We start from the raw sequence: 18,796 nt of genomic DNA on the forward strand, positions 1-18,796 counted from the left end.
ATACTTTTTAATATCCTATTTGATGTCCTGCCTTTGTGATTCATTTATGGTCTTAGCATAATCAGTATAAGAAATTCAGAAAAAAATAATATTGAAACTAGCAGAAAATTCTTTGCATCATTTAAATCGGACGCTTAGTTCTCTCAAAAACTGCTATTTTTTACATTTAGCTCTGTATCTCCGAAACCGCTGGACCTACTCTTGCCACAAACTAATAACTACTTTTCCCCGTCATTACGAACTGAATGTTTTTTGGATCATACAAATCGAATGATCCGTTCTCTCAAAAACTCGATTTCTATTTACTGCACTCTTTGCTCCATATCTCCGTAACGGCTGGACCTGCCTTTGCCAAAAACTAATCAGCACATCTCCCTATTAATAGGAATCGAATGTTTTTTAAACCATTCAAATCGGTCGATCCGTGCGCCCGAAAACGTGGACGAAAAAATGCGGACATACAAAACACACATCAATTTTTTCTGAGGTATGCCAAAATGTTCAGAAACCTTCGAAACGTCGAGAAGTGCAAAAAGTTTCATTTTCGATTTTTGGCCCATTACTATAACTACGCTACGGGAAGTTAAAAAGGTTTAGATAACAAATTTTTGAAAGACATCAAAAAAGCACATTTCTACAATGATGAAGTAGCTGGCAGTTTTACTAAACGTAGTCAGATAATTATTTGTTTGAAATGTCTTATTTGTTGTGATATAATTGGTTTGATTTTTATACTAAAATTAATATTTGCTCAAAGTCAAATTGGACCTTTGTGCCTTGCCCTGCTCTACATATATACTTTTTATTAAATTTAGTTTAATTCATCGAATTCTACTCGAAACTTTTCAAAAAGCAGGTCAAAGGAGAAATACTTAATTCATTTTCTATCTCTCCTCGCAGAAATTTGAAAGTTTTTTATAAGCTCAGTAGTATTATTTACAATTATACACAAAATCCAGAATCCAAAAAAAATCTGAAAAACTTGAAACGTAATCAATAAGTCGAAAAACCAAAAAAGACTTGGATTGGATTATACCATGCTTAGACAAAATATACATAAACTAATGGGGTTTATTGTTTTTATAATACCTCATTGTATATAGCATTCAATCAACACTTAAAGTATTAATATTTTTGATTCTCTAGAAATTGTTTAGAATATACCTTACTTAGCAAAACAACTTAGCATAATTTTATATTTTCTTTTTCCAGATTGGTTGATGAAAGCCACGTTTATTAGTCGTAAATTTAGTTCCAAATGGAGTCACCAGTGTCGCTGCAGGCGGCGACGCTTCTAATTGCAACCGGGATGACTATTACATAATAGTCTCAAGAAAAAATGGCATAAATTTAAAAAAATGTTTAAAAATCTCGATTGTGGAGGAGAGACGATAGACATATCGTAACACTTGTATGTCGACAACTATGGATGCTATATAATAATTTGCAAAAAAAAATGCCTTGGTAAAACAATTAGGTGAAAATTTGGATTTGGATATGAAGGCGTTGGAAAAATGTAGATGTCTTGGTACTTCAGTTTGCTTCCAGGTTTCAATATTGACCATCAGTAAAAATAATGCCAAACTTTGGAGATCAATTTGAAGACTGCTCATTCTTTACCAACAAAACTGTGCCATAAATAATAGATCCAAACAATGGATATAGATACTTCAAAACGTGCCAAGGATGACTTTCCATTAATGTAGACTAGTTTTTTCTGTCCAGTGCCATACGAGAATTACAATCACACTTGGTAGAAAATTAATACAATCCAAAAGTTCACCGAGATTGATGATAATAAATTTCTCCAAAATGTGACCAAGACTTGATTTCTAGATTTCCAACCCACTCGGTCTACTTCTCTGACTTTTCCCTAAAGTGTTTTTGGTGTTAGTGGTGTAGTGTACTACTGTGTGTTTTTTCCCTAAAAAGTGGTTGGTGTATTAAAATTGATAAGGGATGCAGCGTTGCGGCCTTTGCTCGCTTTTGGCGGGACTTTTGCGAAGGGCAATGTGTTTAGGGAGCAGACGAGGAAGTGCCGAGAGCTATTATCAGGAATTGGCTGGAAATGGAGGACAACTAGATAATACGGTAGGTTGTAAAAAAATTCTACTAGGTAATAGTCACAGTTTTTAACTTCCCGTAGGGTAAGTTATAGTAATCGCAAATAAATCGAAAATTAAAATTTTTATATATCTTTACGTTTCAGGGTTTCTGAATATTTTGGCATATCTCAGAAAAAATGGATGTATGCGTGTGTGTGTATGTTTGGCTAGACCTGCCTTTGCCAAAAACTAATCAGCACGTCTCCTTATCAATACGAATCAAATGTTATTTAAATTATTCAAATCGGTTGATCGGTGTTCCCGAAATCGTCGACGAAAATTTGTATCCACACATACATCCATTTTTTCTAAGGTATGCCAAAATGTTCAGAAGGTTTTGAAACGTAAAGATATATAAACATTTTCATTTTCGATTTTTTTGCGAATAGTATAACTATCCGACGGGAAGTTAAAAAACAACAAAATAAAATAGAATGATAGTATTATAGTTAATTAAACTATATTAGATCTCCAGGTATATTTCTTTTAAACTTGGTCGGGTGATCGTCTATTCTGCTTTTATAAATAATCGTAAATGAATTTATTATAGACGTACGATAAATGATAGCAATTTTTTTTATATTTTTGTCAGAAAATTCGACTTACAAATTTTATGTTTTCTCGAAGATTCAAGTTATTCTGAATCGATTGAAAAAGAGGTTTTCGCGAGCCGATTTTTGATCTTTTATCGACGTTTTCTCGAAAAGGGCTGGGCTGATTTCAAAAATTAAAAACATTCGATTTGAATCGATAAGGACTTGCTGTACCGGTTTTGTGCAAATATTAAGCGAGTCGTTTCTTTATAATTAGCAAAAAAGTGCAACATTTTTTGTCCCCGTTTCATCCCGCAATTCTGAATCGATTTCAAAAATTCAAAAACCGTTCGAATGATATTGGTTGGAAATCGTGCCGATTAGTTTTTTGGTAAAGATCTTCTCATTTATTTGTAATTATTTGTTGAAACTTTTTTGTAAATTTGTACGACGCCTGTAAAACATTTTAAACATCTTACGTAAGACATAACGTATCAAAATATTTCCTACTTATTTATTTATCACTTGAAATTTTACTCCACTCTATTTATGCAATACAAATTTTGAGCTTTGTCACTTTTACTTATTTTTTTCGATTTACACGAAAAATCAATAAAATTTATATTCTCTAAATCTTCTTCTGCACCTTGTCAACAAATCCTGAGTTATTTTCATTTCAATTTTAATTATCTTAAGTTTTATAAAAAAATAATTTCCACCTGTTCAATTTGACGTCAAATCAAAACCTGATTAGTACAAAATTCTAAACTAAAACTTTTCTACTGTTTAGTATCAACTAAATGAAGTAATAAACATTTGCTCTTTGACGAGTGTCTTATTTTTCACCGCCAAGCCAAAAGTGCTTTTAACCTAAAACTAAGCAAGTTTCAGGTTATAGTGTAATAGGCCGCGCTGGGACAAACTGTTTTGTCGAAACAAGCAGAAAGTTATTTGAATCACACTAATCGTATGCTTATTTCTTTAAAAAATTGACAGGTTGAACAGGTATTCAGTTAGAGTAGACACTTAGACAGGTAGACAGGCAGACAGATAGACCAACAGTTAGAAAAGTAGACAGGTTGACAGGTAAACAGAAACATAGGTGTACAAGTAAACTAGTGGTCATCGCAAGGCATCGTGCCTTAAGGCAAATTTCTGAAACTTTCCGTACTGTAATTAAAAATCTTGGTACGGAAGCCAAGAAGCCAATTTACACAAACTATGTACACATTATTAAAATCTCTATAAAATAGCCGATAATTTGATGTACATATGTCCAATGAACATTTTTGACCGCTAAATGACATTTTTTAAACTTATTTTTATTGAGAGTCTATAACCGCTGGACCTGCCTTTCCAAAAATTTAATCAGTTCTTCATCTTGTCAATACAAGTAAAATCTTTTTTGAATTATTAAACTCGGACGCTCCGTTCTCTTAAAAACTGAGTTACCGTTTTTGGCACTTTTTGCCCCGTATCTTCGGAACGGCTAGACATACCTTTGCCAAAAACTAATCAACACGTCTGCTTATCAATACAAATCGAATGTTTTTTGAATTATTCAAATCGCTTAATCCGTGATCCCGGAATCGTCGATGCAAATTTGTATCCGAACACACATACACACACGCACACACACGCACACATACATCCTTGCACCAAATTTGAACTTATAACCACAAATAAAAATTAGTTGTACATTTAAAATTCATAAAAATCAAGCAAAATTTTTAAACTATGGTATATCATTTTCAAAACCATTGCTAACTCTGATTTTTATCCTCGTCTTCTATCTGCAATATGAATCTTCTACCTTATGAATATTTTTACATACACACATCCCGAGAAACACAATATGTCAAATATTCTAGCAGACAATTTATCACCATGTGAAAATTGTGAAAAGCGTTTCATTTTACTCTCTCGAGATGAGAAAATCACGATGTAGAATATAAAGGTACCTCGACGAATCCACCCACTCTATTTCCTTTAGGAAAATGGATACAAGGAAAAATAAAGGTCAACTAAAGAATAATTTTTTTTTTTATATAAATTAAGATATTTGATTGTTGTGACTAAATTAAATCCCCTTCACCAAAATCACCTCAAACTTCAACTCCAATAGAAACTGAGCCCGCAAAAAGTTGAGTTGCAAGCTTTTGTGAGTCTATGAGCTTTTTTATTATCATAAAACTAACTTAATAAAAGCTCTGGAAACTTTTCCAGACGGTTTTTGTACAAGAATCTCTATTACTGTGGAGTTTGTAGTACAACACAAAGTCGATGCAGTCAATAGAATTGTTACTGTTATGAGAAAAAAATTAACTAGTGGTGTATAGCATCGTGCCTTAAGGCAAATTGCTGGAACTAGGAATGAAAATAATCAATAATTGTTTTAAATAATTTCAAATAGATTATTTATTATAAATACATACTGTAAATTTATAAGTGCTTCTTTTATTGGGCGACGAGAGTATTTCTTATAAACTGTGTAGTTTATAAGGACTTTGTTCAATTTTTTTAAAGCTTGATTTTTTTGATGATTTTGAAATTTTGTCAAAATTTTGATTTTTTTATTTTAAATTTCGAAATTTTTTGGAACCTTTGGAAAAAATCTATTTTTTTTAATTTTTTGAGAATTTGGAAATTTTTGAAAATATTCAATTTTTTTTGAAAATTTCGAAATATTCTCAGTTTTTTGTAAGATATCGATTTTTTTAAAATTTTCATATTTTTAGAACTTTAGATTTAGATTTCGATTTTTTTTGAAAATGATGAAAAATTGCCAAAATTTGGATGTTTTAAAACTTTAATTTTTTTTTTTGATATTTTAATTAATTTTGATATTTAATTCAATTTTTTTTTGAAAATTTTCAAAATTACGAAAATTTTTGAAAAAGCAATTTTTGCATAGTAAACGGTTTTTAAATAATCTAATAGGATGATCCGTGCAAGACCATTGAAAACTGAATTACAATTTTTGGCTTTTTTGCCCTGTATCTTCGAAACGGCTAGAACTGTCTTTGCCAAAACCTAATCAGCATGTATTCTTATCAATACGAATCGAATGCTTTATGAATTATTAAAATCCATTGATCGGTTGACCCAAAATCGTCGACGAAAATTTGTATCCGCACACACATACATTCACTTTTTCTAAGGTATGCCAAAATATTTAAAAACCTTTGAAATGTAAAGATATATCAAAATTTCCATTTTCGATTTTTTTGCGATTACTACAACTTACTCTACGAGAAGTTAAAAATTGTCAAAAAAAAAATTTAACACTTTATTTCAAGAAAACCGCTTTGCCGATCTCTACCAATAACTAATCAGTACAATTCTCAATCAAAATCTTTCGAACGGTTTTTGAATTTTCAAAATCGATTCGGAATTGCGGGCTAACACGTGGACGAATTTTTTTCACTTTTTTATTTACAAAGAAACGGCTTGGCTGATCGTCGCGCAAAATTTATAAACACTAGTCGTCATCGAGATACATCGAATATCTTAGAAATTTTTGAAATCGGTCCATCCGTTTTTGAGAAAACGTCGATTTACTGCAAAAAATCTGTTCACACACACATACACACATACAAACTTTTTCCCAATGTAGATCTTATTCAATTCAGAATGGCTTGAAACGTCGAGCAAACGTAAAATTAGCGAATCGGATTTTTTTATGAAAACATAAACTTCGGAGGGTTAATTATCAAGTCGTTTTTCTGGCAAAAACATAAACATCTCCTTTACGAAATTAAAATTTGTTTTCATTCATCGTACGTCTAGCATAAATTCATTTACCATTAGCGATTTCAATCACGATCCCTCCTTGTCACCATTCCCGAACATCTCCTTGACCGGCTACTACTTGTGAATGCCGAAGAAGTCGGACGGACGCGGCGGCACGAATTTCAAAATTTCGTCCATTGAAAAGCGAAAACGTTGTTTTGTGAACCAATAAGACGTGTCTCCTCGAAATGATTCGATTCCATTCGATACGATACGATTCGATTCGATTGAGACACAACTGCACGACGGACGACTTCGATTGAATACTAAAGAGATTCAGGAGAGTGGACTTGAGGTTGGATGTTGGATGGAATAATGTGTGGTAGGAATTTTAAATTGTGTGTGGCTATTTCTGTTTTTATTAACGAGTAAATCAATGTTGGTTTGGATTGAAAAGGTTTTTTTTAGTTACCCGAATGGATATTTATGGCTAGGGAGATGTTCTACGAGCAGAATGGTGAAAGGATTTTGAGAAATTAGTTGATACTTAGTGTACGGAGATCTAGGTTATGATCAGAGGTCTCACAAGTATGCATGCATGTGTTTAATCTTTTGTATACGTTCTTTATAGTTAGCAGAAAAGTGCAAACATTTTTTGTCCACGTTTTTGATTGAACGTTGAATTTTTGTTGACGATTTTGATGACACTTATTACGACGATAGATTTTATAGTCGGTAGATTATTTCTACCTTTTATTTCAATCTTCGTCCAAGTCTATCAAATTATTTCCTACACATTTATTTATTACTCGAATTTTTACTCCGCGATATTTATGGAAAACAATTTTTGCACTTTGTCAATTCAATTTTTCATGTTACACAAAAAATCAATAAAATTCATATTCTCTATATCTTTTACTACTCCTTTTGTCAAAAATTAAATCTTGAGTTATTTTTATTAACTTCCCGTAGGGTAATGGGCCGAAAATCGAAAATGGAAATTTTTGCATTTCTCGACGTTTTGAAGGTTTCTGAACATTTTTAAGGCATACTTCAGAAAAAATGAATGTGTGTGTGTATGTATGGGCGCACGGATCAAACGATTTGAATGGTTCAAAAAATATTGATAGGGAGATGTGCTGATTAGTTTTTGGCAAAGGCAGGTCCAGCCATTACGGAGATACGGAGCAAAGAGTGCAGACAATACAAATCGAGTTTTTGAGAGAACGGAGCATCCGATTTGAATGATCTAAAAAACATTCAATTAGTAATGATTGGGAGAAGAGGTGATTAGTTTTTAGCAAAGGCACATCTCCTGACAAAAAAGTCAAGAAATTTTTTTTGTACATCGAAAATAATTTAGATCTTAATTTTAATTCTGTTCAAATATACTTTAAACAAATAATTTCAACTTTGAAAATCAGTTTATATAATTCTTATAAATTTTAGACAATGTTGCCGATTATTAAAATTCTATTTGAAAACATTCAATATTCCTCGAACATTTCGTTACGGTACGGGAAGTTTCAGCAATTTGCCCTAAGGCACGATGCCATACACCACTAGGTTATATTTGCATTATCTTATGTTTTATAAAAAAAAACATTGTCAACCTATTTAGTTTGACTTCAGATCTAAATCCTGATTAGTACAACATTCTTCTAAACTTAAACTTCTCTACTATCTAGTATCAGTTAAATAAATTTATAAACATTTGTTCTTTGACGACACCCGAAAACGTGGACTAAAAAATGCGGACATACAAAACACACACACACACACACATCCATTTTTTCTGAGGTATGCCAAAATGTTCAAAAACCCTCAGAACGTCGAGAAATGCAAAAAAATTTATTTTCGATTTTCGGCCCATTACTTCTACGGGAAGTTAAAAATGTTATAAAAATTATCGATGTCTGATAAAATTATGATTGAATTGCAGAGCATTGATTTTTAACTAAACTAAACCCGCCTAATTAGCGAAACCAAATTATATCAAAACATTAATAAAACTGTTGCAAGCACAATCGTGAAATTGAACAAATAAATATTTATGGAAGGACTCTACAAATACATTTATATATATATATATTTTAGACCAATTCCTCTAGTTACAATCACCTACATTCACAAATATCTGTACAAACGGCATAGTAATTCTATTTCTCCTAATACCTCCGTACCTCGTTCATTCAGCAGTTCGAGGAAACTTTCCCAGATTAATAACCAAAACAATCGTGGCAGCCAAAGCTGCCAAAGTGCATACATACATTCACGAGTCTATGACTCCACCGGTACCCCTCTTTCGGCTGTTTTGTGTGCGCCCTTCTACGCCCTTTTGCGGCCCAAACCAACCCCCAACCCCGAACGACGGCGGCGGAATGCCGATCGATAATTCAAAAACGCCGCCTATGTAGTACGGACGCGCGAAATGATAGAAAATTTGATGAAATATATGATTGATAAAATTTATAATATAAAAGTAATACACTTGATTAAATAATTACTCTTTATGTCTACCTACTTATCTTCTACATACCTACCTTACCCTCGGAAAGTTAATACATTTCAGTTTTTGCTTAATTATTAACTTCCCGAAGGAGAAGTTTGTTTTCATCAAAAAATCCGATTCGCTAATTTTATGTTTTCTTGACGTTTCAAGCCATTATGAATCTAATGAGAGCGACATTTGGAAGAAGTATGTGTGTGTGCGTGTATGTGAACAGATTTTTTGCCGTAAATCGACGTTTTCTCGAAAAGGGCTGGGCCGATTTCAAAAATTTAAAAGCCATTCGATGTATCTCGATGTGGACTAGCGTTTCTGAGTTTGTATGACCATCGGCCGAGCCGTTTCTTTGTTGTAAATTGCAGAAAAATGAAAAATTTTTCGTCCACGTTTTAGCCCGCAGTTTTTAATCGATTTTGAAAATTCAAAACCCTTTCGAAAGATATTGGTTCGGAATCGTGTAATAAAGTTTTAAAAAAAATTTCGATGATTTTTATTATTTTTTTGACGGTAGATACCACAGTCTTTTAAATCATACTAAAATATCACGGTTCTACGACAACTCGTTTAGCTTTAAAAAATCATCAAAGTTTGCATAAATTAGTATCGTTTTTTAGCATTTGTCAAAATTAGACCTTTGATCGACGTTTTCTCAAAAACGCCTGAACCGATTTCAAAAATTTAAAAGCCATTTGATGTATCTCAATGAGGACTATCGTTTGTCACTTATGTGAGACGATCTGATAAACCGTTTCTTTGTAATTTGAAAAAACGTGGTAAACTTTTCGTCCACATTTAAGCTCAAATTACCGAATCGATTTTAAAAAATCAAAAACTGTTCGAAAGATATTAGTTGGGAATGATAGTGATTAGTTTTAGGTGAAAATCTACCGAGCCGTTTTCTTGTAATTAACTGTTGAAAAAAAAATTTAGGCCGATATTTACGGAACTTTTTTTTGTGATATATATCATGGTCTTATAGAACTTACTGAAATATTACGGTCTTACGACAAGTAGTATAATTTTAAAAATTTATCAAAGTTTGAGAAAATGAGTAGTTTCTTTGACATTTGGTAATATTAACATTAGAGGATTTACTTGGTATAACGATGGAGTTCTTGGTCTTAATCATCATACTAAACCATTAAACTCCTGCGGAAACTGATTCAGTTATAAATTGTTGATTTTAGAAAATACCCCGTGTCAAAGTGTTCGTTCGTTTTCAATTATGTGTGATAAATCCACTCGGAATACTTCTAATCACTCATAAATTAAATTATTTTTCATTGATTAAGTCGATTACACATATCGGGAAGTTTATGTAACTTGCCTCAAGGCTAAATACCGATACCAACTAGTTAATTAATAGAGTTCATGCATATTGCTTTAAGGTTAAATACCACTTACGCCTAGGTAATAATATAAACCTTCTGTCTACTCTGTCCTTTCACACGCAACTTGGCTCAGTGGCTCAGTCAGTCGTACTCGTAGGTACTCGTAGCCGACTACGAGTGCTAGGCTACTACAGTGCTACGTTCGTTCGCTACGCCTGGGTCGTTCTGTTTTCCGTTCGCCGTTCGCCGTTTGTTCGCAGCTCGTGGCTCGTGTCTCTTGTCTCGTGGCTCGTGGCCCGCGGCCCGTAACTATGGCAACGTTGGGGCAACCCGGCGTAGAGCTTGCCGTTCCGTTCGGTGTCGCCCGACGCACCTCTCTCTTCCCGTACGGTTGACGAACGGACGGAGGACGTAGGACGAATTTCGAGAGGAATTCCAATCGTTTGATCCTTTCGAGGAAAGGACACCACTGTTATGAGCGATATATAGAGTAGAGAGAGTTATAGACGCACTCGTGCACGCATTCATTCGACGAATATTAAATTTATTATATATGTGAATTTTTAATATATATATATATATATATATATATATATATATATATATATGTATTAACAAAGTCTAATAATCGGGCATAACATCGATAAAAAACATGAATTTCTTTCAAAAATTCATTTTAAATCCATACGTTTCGGCTATAATCCTAGCCTTCATTCAGTGGAAAAATTAGTTGATCTTAGTGTTAAATTGGAAAATTTTAATAATCCATGGTATCAGGATATGGTAATGCACTACACTATGTGTATTATAAACATTAACTTGAAATTACACAATATTTTCACAAAATACTAATTTTAAAAAATCACAAATGGATAGTGTGTTAATCGTATTTTTTGAAAATATTGTGTAATTTCAAGTTAATGTTTATAATACATAGTGTAGTGCATTACCATATCCTGATACCATACCATTAAAATTTTCCAATTTAACACTAAGATCAATTAATTGTAAGTACTATTTACTATTTTGTTTTTTTCTTTTCACTCCAATTCAATTGTTTTAGTTTTTAATTTTATTTTTAGTTTCCACTGAATGAAGGCTAGGATTATAGCCGAAACGTATGGATTTAAAATTAATTTTTGAAAGAAATTCATGTTTTTTATTGATGTTATGCCCGATTATTAGACTTTGTTAATACATATGTCAACATCAAATTCAGAATCATACAATATATATATATATATATATATATATATATATATATATATACTAATTTGAAAAATTATATATATACTTAGCAAATCGGAATTTCTGTTAAAAACATATTTTTTTTCTTGGGGAAGTTCAAATATATTACTTATTAATACATTATATACATACAAAAAAAATTAAAATTAAAGTTAGGTTTTTAATTAGAGTAAGGTATTCAAAATTACAGTTAAAATTAGCAAAGAAGAATAAAATTGCATCAAAACCTAAGTTTAAGCCTAATTTTTTTACACATTGTTACAAATCCACAGCTTTTACTCATCAATAAAATATTAACGTACGTTATTTTAGAAAACAAAAATTTTATTATTTATTTTGCATGCAATTATTTTCTTTAACTTCTTGAAGGAGAAGTTCACGTTTTCATAAAAAAATCTGAATCGTCAATTTTATCGACGTTTTCTCGACGTTTCAAGCCTTTCTGAATAGAATTAGACCAAATTTGGGAAAAGTATGTGTGTGTGGGTGTGTGAACAGATGTTTTGCCGTAAATCGACGTTTTCTCATAAATGAATAAAAGCCATTCCATGTATTTCGATGAAGACTAGCGTTCATCAATTTTGCGCGACGATTATTTTTTTTTTTTTTTAATTCGATATAAGGACGTATTCACTACGTCCACGCATTACTCGATAAAATTCAATGTAACTCAAAAATTTGTTATAAAAACCATCAATTTTATAATTTGTCATTAATCTAGACATATTTGAGTATAACATACTTCAATTACAAAAATGTAGCACAAACGGTGTGACCTCAGGAATTTTTGTGATTTTTTGCCAATATAAGGACGTATTCACTACATTCACGTATTACTCGATAAAATTCAATGTAACTCAAAAATTTATTATAAAAACCATCAATTTTATAATTTGTCAGTATTCTAGATACATTTAAGTATAACGTATTCAAATTATAAGGTTGTAGCACAAACGGTGTGACCAGAGGAACTTTTGTAAATTTTTGCCACGTATTCAGTATGTCCACACATTAATCGATAACATTCAATGTAACTCAAAAATTTGTTAGAAAAACCATCAATTTTATGATTTATCATTAAACTAGACACATTTAAGTATAACATACTTTAATTACAACATTGTAACACAAACGGTGTGACCTCAGGAATTTTTGAGAATTTTTGCCAATACAAGGACGTATTTACTACGTGCACGCATTACTCGATGAAATTTAATATAACTCAAAATTTTGGTATAAAAACCATCAATTTTGTAATTTGTCATTAAATTAGACACATTTAAGTATAACATATTTAAATTATAAGATTGTAGCACAAACGGTGTGACCTCAGGCACTTTTTTCTAATATTTAAATTGATAAACACATATTCTCAACGTACACATTACTCGATAAAATTCAATGTAACTCAAAAATTTGTTACAAAAGTCATCAATTTTATAATTTGTTAGCATACTAGACACATTTAAGTATAACATACTAAAATATTAAGATTGTAGCCATTGTACAAAAACAATCAATATTATTTTTTGTCGTTGCAGAAGGCGCATTTAAGTATAACATATTCAAATTAGAATTAGAGTTAGGATTAAAATTGGCTGTGCTTGTATAAAAAGTTTAAGAAATTATCAGATATCATATATATATATATATATATATATATATATATATTTCTTCGATATTGAATTCTTTCTCCGGCGAGACGTATCTTGACAGATATTAAGATTTATAATAGAGTTCCTTCTGAACATCATTTTATTTCAACGGAAAAAGTTTATCTGGGAAAGTTTTTCTCATTGTTTCTTCTTGAAACTTTTCTTATGTCTCATATAATATACTTATATTTATGCTTATGAAGTCGCTAAAGTAATTATTTGAAACTATGTAATATAATAAATTAAATACATATTCTTGCATATCCATTGCTCTGGATTTGCATCGTTTAATTTTTTGCTCTTGTTTTTTCAGTCGGAATCAGGTCAATTATTAAATCGTAATCAATATAAAATGCAAATCGGACGAGCTTCGTTAATTAAAAACATATTAATTATTACCATAAACCTTGCAAAATTGATGTTTTTATAATGTTTTTTACATACAAATACAATCAAAACATTTGCGCATATCAACGCATGGAGAAAAAGTTGACGCCATTTATTATTCAAATGAAAAAGAAGGTGTTAAAAAATTGTACTTTTATGTAATAGATTGATATTGGTAATAATCATTGGTGATAAATTCTTATAAAAATAGTTTTAGTGCTTTTTTGACCTTTCCGACCTCAAATTAAATAAAGTTCTTATACAAGTAGAGCTGAATTTATTAAAAAATCAGTATTTTAAAAATGTTACTAAAAACATCGATTTTGGTATTTGTCAGTATAGTACGCACTTTGAGGTATGCCATATCCAAGTTACACGATTGTAGCACAAATGGTAGGTCCTGAGGAGCTCTCTGAAAATATCACAAATTATATAGTCATACAATATGCATAGTTTTATATTGTTGATACATTTCAAAAGCTCCTCAGGTCGCACCGTTTGTACTACAATATTGTAATTTAAGTATGTTATACTTGAATGTGTCTAGTATACCAAAAAATTATAAAATATGAGGTTTTTGTACCAAAATTTTGAGTTATTTTGAATTTTATTGATTAATGCCTGGATTAGCAAAAATTCCTGAGAATATCACATTGTTTGCGCTACAATTTTGTAATTGTAAAATGTTATACCTAAATCTGGTAAGTATAATTGCAAATACTAAAACTGATGGTTTTTATAACAAAATTTTGAGTTAAATTGAATTTTAGCGAGTAATGCGTGGACGTAGTGAATACGTCCTTGTATTAGCAAAATTGCTCAAAAATTCCTGAGGTCAGACCGTTTGGGCTACAATCTTGTTATTTCAATATGTTATACCTAAATGTGTTTAATATAATAGCAAATACTACAATTTGTGGTTTTTGTACCAAAATTTTGAGTTACATTGAATTTTAACGAGTAAATGCGTGAACGTAGTGAATACGTCCTTGTATTGGCAAAAAATTTTAAAAATTCTTGAGATCACACCGTTTGTGCTACAATCTTGTAATTTAAGTATGTTATACCTAAATGTGTATAGTATAATGGCAAATACTAAAATTGATGGTTTTTGTAACAAAATTTTGAGTTATATTAAATTTTAGCGAGTAATAGCTGGACGTGAAGTGAATACGTCCTTGTATTGGCAAAATTGGTCAAAAATTCTTGAGGTCACACCGTTTGTGCTACAATGTTGTAATTCAAGTATGTTATACCTAAAGATGTCTGGTATAGCAGCAAATAGTGAAATTGATGGTTTTTAAAACAAAATTTTGAGTTATATTGAATTTTCTCGACTCTACCATTGGTGGCCAAAGTGCTTTACTCACAATCGTTCGATTTCAAATCATCACGTGTCAAAAAAATATGATTAACGAATCAAATATGATAATACTCCTAAACTTTTCGATTCGTTAACTTTCATAACTTTCGACATCTTTCCTTTCGAATTTAAATAAAAACGTCGTCCGATCTAATTATACAAATTGCCGAAGAAAACTTCATCTTCAACACAAACTTCATCTCATCTGATATCATCCGATTTTCCCTTTTCCCTGTGACAATTTTCTCTGTATTTATGTTCTAATAGAATCTTGACTAAAAGTTATCTTATTGCATTAGAGATAAGAGGAAAAAGTTTTCCTGCATTTCCATAGCCATCGTTAGAAGAGAATTGTATTAAATGAAATTGAGAATTGTAAAGTGTTCTCTCTTACAGTTAGCATTATACGAGTACTTAATGAATTAGATGGAAATTATGCGAGTAGAAGTCCTGAAAATTTTTGGAACATGACTCTGAATTTTATAAGCGTTTTGTCCTGTCGGATATTTTTTTTTATCATAGTCATAGTAAATAAAACAAATCATGAAATTTGTTATGACAACCATCAATTTGTGTATTTGTTGTTATACTAGACTTATTTAGGTATAACATATTAAAATTACAAGATTGTAACACAAACGGTGTGACCTAAATAATTTTTGAAGATTGTTGACAATACAAGAACGTATTCACTATATCCACGTATTACTCGACAAAATTCAATGTATATCAAAATTTTGTTACAAAAACCATCAATTTTAGTATTTGTCGTTATACTAGACACATTTAAGTATAACATACTTGAATTACAAGAATGTAGCACAAACGATGTGAACTCCGGAATTTTTGAGAATTTTTACCAATATAAGGATGTATTCACTACATCCGCGCATTGCTAGAAAAAAATTAATTTTACTTGAAAGTTTATTATAAAAACTATCAATTTTAAAATTTGTAATTATACTAGATACATTCAAGTATAACATACTAAAATTACAAGGTTATAGCACAAACGGCGTAACCTAAAGAATTTTTGAGGATTTTTGCCAATATAAGGACATATTTATTACATCCATGCATTGCTCGATAAAATTTATTTTAATTAAAAATTTTATTACAAGAACCATCAATTTTAGTATTTGTCATTATACTAGATACATTTAAGTATAACATACTCAAATTACAAGATTGTAGCACAAACTGTGTGACCTGGAGAATTTCTAAGGATTTTTGCGAATACAAGGACGTATTCACTAAATCCAGGTATTACTCGTTAAAATTCAATATACCTCATAATTTTGGTGCAAAAACTATCAATTTTAGTATTTGCCATTATACTAGACACATCTGAGTATAACATACTTAAATTACATGGTTGTATCACAAAAGGTGTGACCTGAGGAATTTTTGCTAATATTAAAATTGATGAAAATAAATAAATAAATATTAAAATTGATAAAGACGTACCCTCTACGTCCACGCACTATTTGTTTAAATTTAATACAACATAAAATTTTATTTTAAACATCATCAATTTTAGTTAATATAACTCAAAATTTTGTTATAAAAACCATCAATTTTAGCATTTGTTGATATACTAGACACATTCAAGTATAACATACTAAAATTACAAGATTGTAGCACAAACGGTGTGACCTGAAGAATTTTTGCCAAGGATAGCACAGCTTTTTTGAAATTTATAATGTGCTCGGAAAACATTGTTTTAAATTGTCTTGCATTGTTTGAATTATAAATTTGCTGATTCATTCTCTTGTTGATGTATTGGGTTTTTTCACCGATTTGCTGTACTATCCTTGCTTAGAAACAAAAAATATGTGTTGTATAATTTTTTATTAAATTTACTTTTTTCGGTTCTTTTTTTAAATTGTTTTTCTATAATAGTGATAGTAACATGTGATTTTTCTTGGTCTGCTGAATGATGAGACACATCTAGTCTCGAAACGTATAAAAAAATTTAAAATAAACATTTCTACATTCGACACATTGGCTGTTTTATTCAATTCAATATATATATATAATATATATATATATATATATATATATATATACATACATGGTGCCATATGGATGTGTACATCCTTCAAATATATCATTCTGGACAGGGTAAAGTGGACTATTAGCCAAGTCTATTGGGATTTTCCCTTCATAGTGGAAAAAGCGTATCAAAAAAAGGGCATAGCACCTGCAATATATAGGTCTCGACGTTTTATGTACACACATTTTATTATATATATACATATATACATAAATGTGTATGTATATATATATATATATATATATATATATATATATATGTATATATATATATATACTGTAGGATGATTGAGTACTTTGATTATTGGACATTCGTTTATTTCTTTTTCTATATATTCATTAGGCGTTATATGAAAAATGTGGCGATTTTTATAGCCTAATTCATATAAAATAAATAGAGAATATAGAAATAAATATAGATAAAAAAGGTAAATCCATTAATAATAAACCGGTGTACGGTTTTAAAACCACAGTGGCAGGAGTCACAAACAAGAATCATCAAATCAGATTTTCTGACGAAAACAAACTTCTCTTTTTGGTAGATAGGGTTGTTATAGTAATGGCCGAAAATCGAAAATAAAATTTTTATCATTTTTCGACGTTTTGAAGGTTTCTGAACATTTTCGCATACCTCAGACAAAATAGATGTGTGTGCGTGTGTTTGTGCGTGTGTGTGTTTGTGTTTTGTATTTCCGCATTTTTTCGTCCACATTTTCGGGCGCACGGATCTACCGATTTGAATGTTTCAAAAAACACTCGAGACCTTTTGATTGGGAGATGTGCTGATTAGTTTTCGGCAAGAGCAGGTACAGCCGTTTAGGAGATAACGGAGCATTCGATTTGAATAATCTAAAAAACATTCAATTAGTAATGATTGGGAGAAGTGGTTATTAGTTTTTGGCAAAGGCAGGTCCCAGCATTTTGAAGATACAGAGCTAAATGTGCGAAAAATGGCAGTTTTTGAGTGAACTAAGCGCCCGATTTGAATGATTTAAAAACTTTCTGCTTGTGTTGACAAAACAATTGCTTTTGAGGATGAAAAATTATTACATTTTTTTTATTTTCTATAGAATATTTTTGTAATTTTGGATTAAAAATTCAAAAAAAGGTCTCGGGCTAAGCACAGTCTGAGCGCCACTCTGGTACAAATGTTTACCCGAGTGCGTTTAGACTGTTTCTAGTGCAGCACTTTTTCGATTTTGTCAAAACTATTGAAAAATGTGAGAATGCCGCCAAGCCAAGCACAATATAAGTGAAAATGTCGCACAAAATTATTTGCGAATGCGTTTAGACTGTGACTATACGGGAGCACTTTTTCAATTTTGTGCAAATTAGGCAACTATTTTTTTGAAATTGAATTCGAAATGAAATGACGATTGTTAATGTTCTGGAGATAAATTGATTTATGATTTGCATTTGATTTGCTTAGATATAACAAGATAGCAAAAATAATGAAAGTGACAGTATTTGTAACAATATATTTGAAAACGTTCAAAATTTCTCGAATATTTTATTGCGGCACGGGAAATTCCAGCAATTTGCCTTAAGGCACGGTGCCATACACCACTAGTTTGATTTTCTGAAAATTATTATAACTTGCCCTAAGAAAAGTTTCCGGACGATCTTTACCAAAAACTAAAGCACGAATCCTAACTAAAATCTTTCCAATAGTATCTAAATTATCAAAATCGGGTCAGGACTTTTGACCAAATTGTACACGAAAAATTCACACTTTTTTGTTAATTATTGTCTGAATTTTGATCTCCTTTCAATTCTCCTTTATCTTCCGCCACAGATAACAACGTCTTTGTTTCGAATAGACAGGACATCGTCATCGTCCTGTCTGTCCATAGATCTATCTATTAGTCCGTTCGCCCA

The 18,796-nt window shown here is 31.0% G+C and overlaps 1 pseudogene; it reads left to right on the forward strand.

The window, feature by feature from the left end:
- The first annotated feature begins 1,584 nt into the window (after positions 1 to 1,584).
- LOC113377770 overlaps positions 1,585 to 18,796 on the forward strand; it is a 188,701-nt pseudogene continuing 171,489 nt past the window's right edge.

Source organism: Ctenocephalides felis, unplaced genomic scaffold (assembly GCF_003426905.1).
Source record: "Ctenocephalides felis isolate EL2017-DRISC unplaced genomic scaffold, ASM342690v1 CF-g0.4_SCAFFOLD_00845, whole genome shotgun sequence".
Classification (NCBI taxonomy): domain Eukaryota; kingdom Metazoa; phylum Arthropoda; class Insecta; order Siphonaptera; family Pulicidae; genus Ctenocephalides; species Ctenocephalides felis.